This window comes from Dendropsophus ebraccatus, chromosome 14, assembly GCF_027789765.1.
Source record: "Dendropsophus ebraccatus isolate aDenEbr1 chromosome 14, aDenEbr1.pat, whole genome shotgun sequence".
Classification (NCBI taxonomy): domain Eukaryota; kingdom Metazoa; phylum Chordata; class Amphibia; order Anura; family Hylidae; genus Dendropsophus; species Dendropsophus ebraccatus.
The window spans coordinates 32,395,233-32,403,232 of record NC_091467.1 but is presented as its reverse complement, the minus strand read 5'-3'; the positions used below and the strand labels follow the sequence as shown (position 1 = coordinate 32,403,232).

The 8,000-nt window shown below is 45.8% G+C and overlaps 1 protein-coding gene across 1 annotated transcript in view; it reads left to right on the top strand.

Moving 5' to 3' along the window:
• MRC2 (mannose receptor C-type 2) overlaps positions 1-8,000 on the top strand; it is an 86,221-nt gene continuing 78,221 nt past the window's right edge. Inside the window, exon 1 of the mRNA XM_069952838.1 lies at positions 1-70. The gene's annotated coding sequence lies outside the window, so the exon portion shown is untranslated. The remainder of the gene's footprint in view (positions 71-8,000) is intronic.

Genomic DNA, 8,000 nt, shown 5'->3' with positions numbered 1-8,000 from the left:
CCAGCCTGGTGGAGGGGGAGTCTGATTTTAGCTCTATGAGGTACACAGTAAGCTGCTGTCAGTATATACAGTGAGTACACTTACTAATACTTTGTACTGACCTATTTTACTATAAAGTGGCCAACCCCTTAAAAAATATATAGGTGACACATACCTTTTTTGTTGTCTTTGTCATTCAGGTCATTGTCATCCTTTATTTATCTGTGTATATTGCATTATAGGCAGGGCCGTCTTTCCCATTGGGCAGGGTAGGTGGCTGCCGGGGGCCCTATAACTCATGGGGGGCCCCAGTGGCAGTCGCCTACCCTGCAGAAAGGGAAAGACCAGGGGCGGGCTGGGCCGGGGGGCATGTGCCGCCCGGTCCGGTCTTCCTCACCACCGAGTGATGCAGTAGTTGAGACTGAGAGAATAGCGGTGCCGCCCGCCGCGCTATTCCCTCAGTCTCTTCCGGGCCTCAGTGATCCTTCAGGAGCCGCAGACGCACGTCTGCAGGCACCTACATCAGGTCCCCAGCGGTGACGTCACTTCCCTGACACGCCGCTGAGGACCTGAGTGGAGAGAGGAGCCGTCGCGCTGCAGCAGCAGGGAGAAGCTGCTGCCAACTGAAGATCCGGCCCGAGGAGAGGTGAGTTGTATTTTTTTTTAATTTTCTTTTAAAACCCCTTCACATGTGGCCACACGGGGGGGGGGGGGATGCACAGGGGGGCTATTCTACATAGGGGAATGCACAGGGGGGCTATTCTATAAGGGGGGATGCACAGGGGGGCTATTCTATATGGGGGGATGCACTGGGGGGCTATTCTATATGGGGAGATGCACAGGGGGGGCTATTCTATAAGGGGAGGATGCACAGGGGGGCTATTCTATATGGGGGGATGCATGGGGGCTATTCTATATGGGGGGGTGTAGGGGGGTATTCTATATGAGGGTACACGGGGGGCTATTCTATATGTGGGCATGCAGGGGGGTATTCTATTTCTTTTTCTCCACATGGGGCTGCACAGCAACACTGTGAGGGGACGCGGGGACTTGATCTTGTGTTGGGGGGCCCAGTCCGCAGCTGTGCCCAGGGGCCCATAGTTTTGTTAAGACGGCCCTGATTATAGGTGCCTATATTTTTTGCTGAATTGTGAATGCAGCTCTGGACTATAATAAATACAGGCTGTAACTTTGGATCTGTATAAAGTAAGTATTTATATACTATACACTTCCAAGAAAAAGTACACAGTTACCGGCACTGCTGCTAATTCCGGCTTAGGAGCTTTTTTTGTTGTTCGGAGTTGTTAGACTTAGTATAAATTTTATCTAGGATCACTGGTTGGTGCTCACTCAGGAAAATACAGGAAGCATACAAATCCACTTCATAAGAAGAAAGATGAGGGCACTCACCAGATTCGTGATCTCTTCTTTATTTAAGCGTGCATTAAAAACTTACGGACATCTAGGGCCACATAGTAGACGCCAAGCACTGACGAAGCAGGGTGATTACAGCTGTTTCGCGCGTTCTTCCTTGGTGTTTTTCTTTTATGTGTCTTATTAATCTAGTTGCTCCTTTGTTTGTCCTACAAGAATAAACGTGTTCGTATACTCTTCGGTTTAGTTTTCTGGTAGTTTTTCCGATATAATGTACCCCGCATTCGCATACTAAGGCGTATACTACCCCTTTTGTTTTGCAACAAATAAAGTCTTTTATGACACAGGTGATACCGCCTAATGTAACGTTTTTTGTTTCTAGGCACTGTAGCTACAATTGACATAGAAAGCCTATACACCAAGATACCTCAACACCTAGCAGTGAAAACAATAAGATCTATTCTAGATAATACAGAAACTAACAAAGATTGCATTCAATTTATATGTGACAGCTTGCAATTCATTTTAGAAAATAACACCTTTACTTTTAATGGGACGTGGTATACACAATGTGGCGGTACAACGATGGGTACGCCCGTCGCATGTACCTTAGCCAATCTCTTCCTGGCAGAGTTTGAAAGAGAAATGATATTCACCCCGAAAAATCCTTTTTCGAGATACCTCAGATGTTATCAGCGTTTTGTCGATGACATCTTTGTTGTCTGGTTAGGGACCCCAATGGAGTTTAAAGAATTCATGAATTATCTTCACGGAAACACATGCAACATGTCCTTTACCAGCAAAATAAATGCACAAGAAATCAAATACCTAGATGTCCTGATCAAAATAGATAACAACGTACTAAAAACCACTAGGTATAGAAAACCCACAGCCTCAAACACACTGTTACATTTCAACAGTTACCACCCACAACACGTAAAAACTGCAGTCCCATACGGCCAATACCTTAGACTAAGGAGGATAAATAGCACCGATGAGGCATACATACAAAAAGCTATAAAAAAAACATAAGAATAAGAATCAAAATTCCAGATTTGCGTTTGCTTTTAAGTTTAGCCCCATAGCAAACTTAATACCCAGCAGCATACAAAATAACTGGTACCTTATACAGAACGATCCGATTCTGTCCAAAATATACCAAGAAAAACCTCTAGTAACCTTTAAAAGATGTAAAAATCTGAAAGACATGCTAATGCACAGCCGGTTTAGAGAAACAAAAGAACCGAACTGGATATGCACAGCAATGCCAAAAGGAATGTTTAAATGCGGCATTTGTGCATGGTGTGAACAGTGCCTAGAAACAAAAAACGTTACATTAGGCGGTATCACCTGTGTCATAAAAGACTTTATTTGTTGCAAAACAAAAGGGGTAGTATACGCCTTAGTATGCGAATGCGGGGTACATTATATCGGAAAAACTACCAGAAAACTAAACCGAAGAGTATACGAACACGTTTATTCTTGTAGGACAAACAAAGGAGCAACTAGATTAATAAGACACATAAAAGAAAAACACCAAGGAAGAACGGATTGTTTAAAATTTGTAGGATTAGAGCGAGTAAAAGGAACAGCAGGTATAGATGTAAATAAAATATTATTACAAAAAGAAAGCCGCCTCATACTAGCAACAAATGCAGAAGGCGAGATCGGACTAAATGACAAAGTTGGATTAAATATGTTCATTTAAGTCACCACTTATTTTGGTTTTACCGGGTCCCCGTTCCTGCTTTCTTCGGGGCTCCCGGTGTCTTCACGGCCCGCCCGGCCAATCAGTGCGCTGCCGCAGGGCAGAACGTGCCAGGAGCCGCCGAAGCAAGCAGGAGCGGGGACCTGGTAATGTATATCCTGCCGCCCCCCCCCTGCAGCCCCGATCGCCCCCGGCCGCATGATCGCCCCCCGCACCCCCCCGCCGCATGATCGCCCCCCGCAGCCCCCGGCCGCATGATTGCCCCCCGCACCCCCCGGCCGTATGATCGCCCCCCCGCAGCCCCCGGCCGCACGATCGCCCCCGCAGCCCCCGGCCGCACGATCGCCCCCCGCAGCCCCGGGCCGCACGATCGCCCCCCGCAGCCCCCTGCAGCCCCGATCGGGGGGCGATCGCACGGCCGGGGGGTGCGGGGGGCCATCATGCGGCCGGGGGGTGCGGGGGGCCATCTTGCGGCCGGGGGCTGGGGGCGATCGGGGCTGCAGGGGGGGCGGGCAGGATATACATTACCAGGTCCCCGCTCCTGCTTGCTTCGGCGGCTCCCGGCACGTTCCGCCCAGACAATCAGAGCGCTGCCCCGCCGTAGCGCACTGATTGGCCGGGCGGGCCGTGAAGACACCGAGCCCCGAAGCAAGCAGGACCGGGGACCCGGTAATGTATAATGTCCGGCGGCTAGGGGGTTAATGGGGCGGGCTGCAGACAAAATCGCAGCAGAGATGTACATCCCTGCTGCGAGTTTCTCTGCTAATGAAAGTATAGGACTGGGATCTGCAGCGAGTCTCGCTGCAAAAGCGCAGCAAGGAGACTCGCTGCAGACCCGCCAAATGGGTTTGTAGCCTTAAGGATTTTATCAAAGAAACATTGGCATTTTTCTCCCACATACTTCTATAGGCCGAGTTCACACTCTGTATGACAGAACGGCCAGTGTCCGTGAAGTTCATCCTGACCAGTACCGAACTTCACTACTTTTGATGTGGGCACATTCAATAAATAGCGGGCGCACAAAACTGACATGTCAGATTTTTCTGCGGCCGCAGAATCCCGTACATGACGTACATATGTTTTTTGGCGTAAAGAGACGATTTGCGAATATTTTACTAGCAAAATGGCCGCTTTGCGAATAAAATATTCGCAAACCGGCTCTTTACGCTGGGGGGGGGGGGGGGGTGGAGGGGCCGGAAGGGGGGGGGGGGGGCGCGGACTCATAGTCCGTGCGATTCACAATTTTTTTCTCTAAAAGATACGCCGAAAACCTACTCCAGTCCTTAGCTGGCGTAGGTTTTCGGCCGTGCACACCGGAGCGCACAGGATCTATGTAGAGGCAGTCCGCCTCCACATAAATCTCCGTAGCGCCGGAGATGTGGGGACATTTTTAAGTCGTCAGACTTAATAAATGTCCCCCTATGTGTATATACACTCCGGCTGGGATTCCATGAAATCAATGCAATGTATTTTTTCTTTTAATAATGGCCTTTGCAACAACGGCCGTTATTAAATGAAAAAAAAATAACTGTGTGAGTAAAAACTCAAGGGATAAAACACTATAGTAATTCAGACTAAAATGAGAACATACCAGAAAAACTATTCTTTCCAGCATGCTTCCTTTATAGAGTCAATAGAAATATTACAAATGTCACCTATCTGGTCAGAGATCATTTATACTTCACTTAGTATAATAGCAAAATAGACTCCACAGTAATTTACTGCTTCACAATTATAAGTCGTAATTACAACTCATTTCATTTAGCCACCAGAGGGAGATCTGCAAGTGTCAGGGACCTGGTTGTTTGCTGACAATAACTAGAAGAAGATTTACACTCCAATTTTTTTTTAATCCATTTAGGTTTGGCTGCATTAGTATATGGAAGTGACCCCATGCAGTTTTTTTTACTTGATAAGTGATCATTTTCTCCATCATAATTGAAATTAGGCTTGTTTCCATACTGCTATACTTGTTCTTAATGTTAAATAATGAGGATTGGCAGTATACGGCCCAACCACTGGATGAGCAAACCAAATGAAACACATTTTGCAATGCATTCCTTTGTAACACCGACTGTAGCCCAGTCTGCTCCATACAGAGCAGATGCCGTCTACAATCAGCAGCCAACACTTTCCATCGGTGCCTAATATCAGAGCTAGAGCTGATCTAATTTAACCCCCTAGATGCCATGTTTAATAGCAACTGCAGCATCTAAGTGGTTAGAAGTTATGTGCTAGTTTCATCAAGCCTCCAATAATTGACATAGTCATGGGGTGCCGATCAGCCGTTGCAGCAGGGAGGCTTTCTGAAGCCCTCTATGGTTGCCATTATTGTACTACTAAGGGATACCGTGGAGAGTAACAATTTATTTTTAACACATTGCTTTAATAAAGTTATTTTACTTTGTTATATAACTATTAGGTCATGCTAACACTTTGTAATAATATTGGCAAAAAAATGACTTTTTTTAATGATTTGGCCGCCTCCCGACGATATTTTCCAGAAATAACCTTAAAATGTAACATCCCTTCTAGAGATGAGCGAACCTCGAGCATGTTCGAGTCGATCCGAACCCGAACTTTCGGCATTTGATTAGCGGTGGCTGCTGAAGTTGGATAAAGCCCTAAGGCTATGTGGAAAACATGGATATAGTCAATGGCTATATCCATGTTTTCCAGACAACCTTAGAGCTTTAGCCAACTTCAGCAGCCCCAGCTAATCAAATGCAGAGTGATCGGGTTTGGATCGACTCAAACCCGAACCCGATTCGCTCATCTCTAATCCCTTCAGTTCCTGACATATATCCCTTTAATTTACTTGTATTAGTAGTGCTACAACTGTACAAGAGACTGCATGTCCAATGTAATGTATACCACACAAAGAACAAGCCTCGGGCCTATGGTACATGTGATTTGCCACTGTCTAAAGGAGAGCTGATTTACATAGTAAAACAGTAGCATAAAGCAAGGAGCAGATAGTTTGTCTTCCGCAATGGAGTAGCTGTAAATTCATGCTCTTAAGTGAAGACTAGCTAGGTTTATTTTTCCTATGGGCACCAGCAGTGCTTCTTCTGGCCACGTTCAGGGAGGATATTTGTCCATATAAATTTTACTAGAGATGGTTGTCATTTAATATCGTTTTTCTAAACCACCGTGAAACCACTGTCGGCTGAGGACTAACCTCATAAATATGGCAAAAATGTACAGATTTCCAGTAAGCAGAGAGAGAACTGCAAAAAAAAAAAAAAATTATCCCCTCCTACAACCGGCAGCTGTGTGGCCTGCTACTGCATTTTTACCATGGTGGTTTTTTTCCCCTCGTAGTAGCCATGTGATTCTTTGATGATATCTTTTAAAGTATACTTTCACATTCTCTCTCCATTTCAAGGGGCAGGAGCTGAGCTGAGCGCCAGTAGTACTCATAGAGGTCCTCCTTTCTCTTACTTGTCTGGCCATTCACAGCACAGCACTGCTATACAGTAGAAGAGAATGACACTGCCAGAGATGTATTTAGGGAAAACAAAATGATCCGGCATTGAAATTAGTCATGCTTGATGCTTTTCTTCCCTAACATTGGGAGAGTAATGCTGCGTTTACACGAAACGATTATCGTGCGAATTCGCACGATAACAATCTAATTCGAACGATAATTGTGTGTGTAAACGCAGCGAACAATCAAATGACGAATGAGAAATCTTTCATTTTGATCTTACAACATGTTCCAAAACCGTAGTTCTTCATTCGCAAAAAAATCGCAGATCGTTCCGTGTAAACAGTCGTTCGCCAATTTAACCAATGTGTGAGATAGGCTTAAGTGATCGCAAAACGAATTTCCGCACAATATATCGTACCGTCTAAACGCTGACCGTTATGAAAAAAAAATTGTTACTCCGACATCGTTAATCGTACTATCGGGCCAATTATCGTTTCGTGTAAACGCAGCATTAGGGGCCTCCATACCCATTAGACAGCCAGGCTAAAACAGCGGTTGGTCTGACTTTTCTCTAATGTGTATTTAGGGACATTTGTGTGCCATGTTGTTTCCCGTTTAGCACTTCTCTTTGCAGTAATGTCTTTGACTTTGTGCCACTTCACACCTCTATGGGGGGGATTTATGAAGACTGGCGTACTCATGCGCCGGTCTTAAATTAGGCCCTGTCCCCTTTTCCCCGGCCGGATTCACTAAGAGGCGCATGCCTCTTAGTGAATCCAGCTGGGGCCCTGAACCTATGCCTGGCATACCAACTTCCAGCAGGCATAGATTTGGATCATGATTTACGCTTCCTCCTCCTTGCCTTGCCGTGCCCAAGCCCCCTACCCCCAGCTCCCCCCTTCTCCCTGGCGTACGCCTCGAGCAGACTGTTTGTGAATGTCCTCCTATATGTGATCCTGATCCTGTGTTCATGCTGTTTTTTCTCTATTTTCTTTGTAGCCCCAACCTGGAGTTTATTCTAAATACAAGAAGTGACATCTGTCATAGGTGGACCCCCATGTTAAAGGGAATCTGTCAGCTGAAATTCACATTCCAAACTTCCAAACTGCTGACATTATTAGATAGCTCTTAGGTCAGAGAGACACCTGGTACCTTTCATATATCTGTCTGTGATTCCAAAATATAGAAACATGCTTATACTATATGGTGGTAAGAGTCAAAGAGGCTTTCCGGAGCTCCTTAAGTGTGTGTGTGGGGGGGGGGAGGCTGCATTCCAGCTTGCAGGTGTTCAGGAGCTTGGGAAAGCCTCTTTGACTCTTTACCCTGGAAAGCATTTATCTACATCCTGGAACAACAGCTGGATATATAAAAGGTCCCATGTGTCTCCTTGTCCCAAAAGCTATATAATAGTGTCAGCAGTTTGATGTATACATTGTGTGCAGTATACATTCTTTACTGGATCCTTCACTATGGTATATACCATCCTGGTAAACTCAATGGAACCCA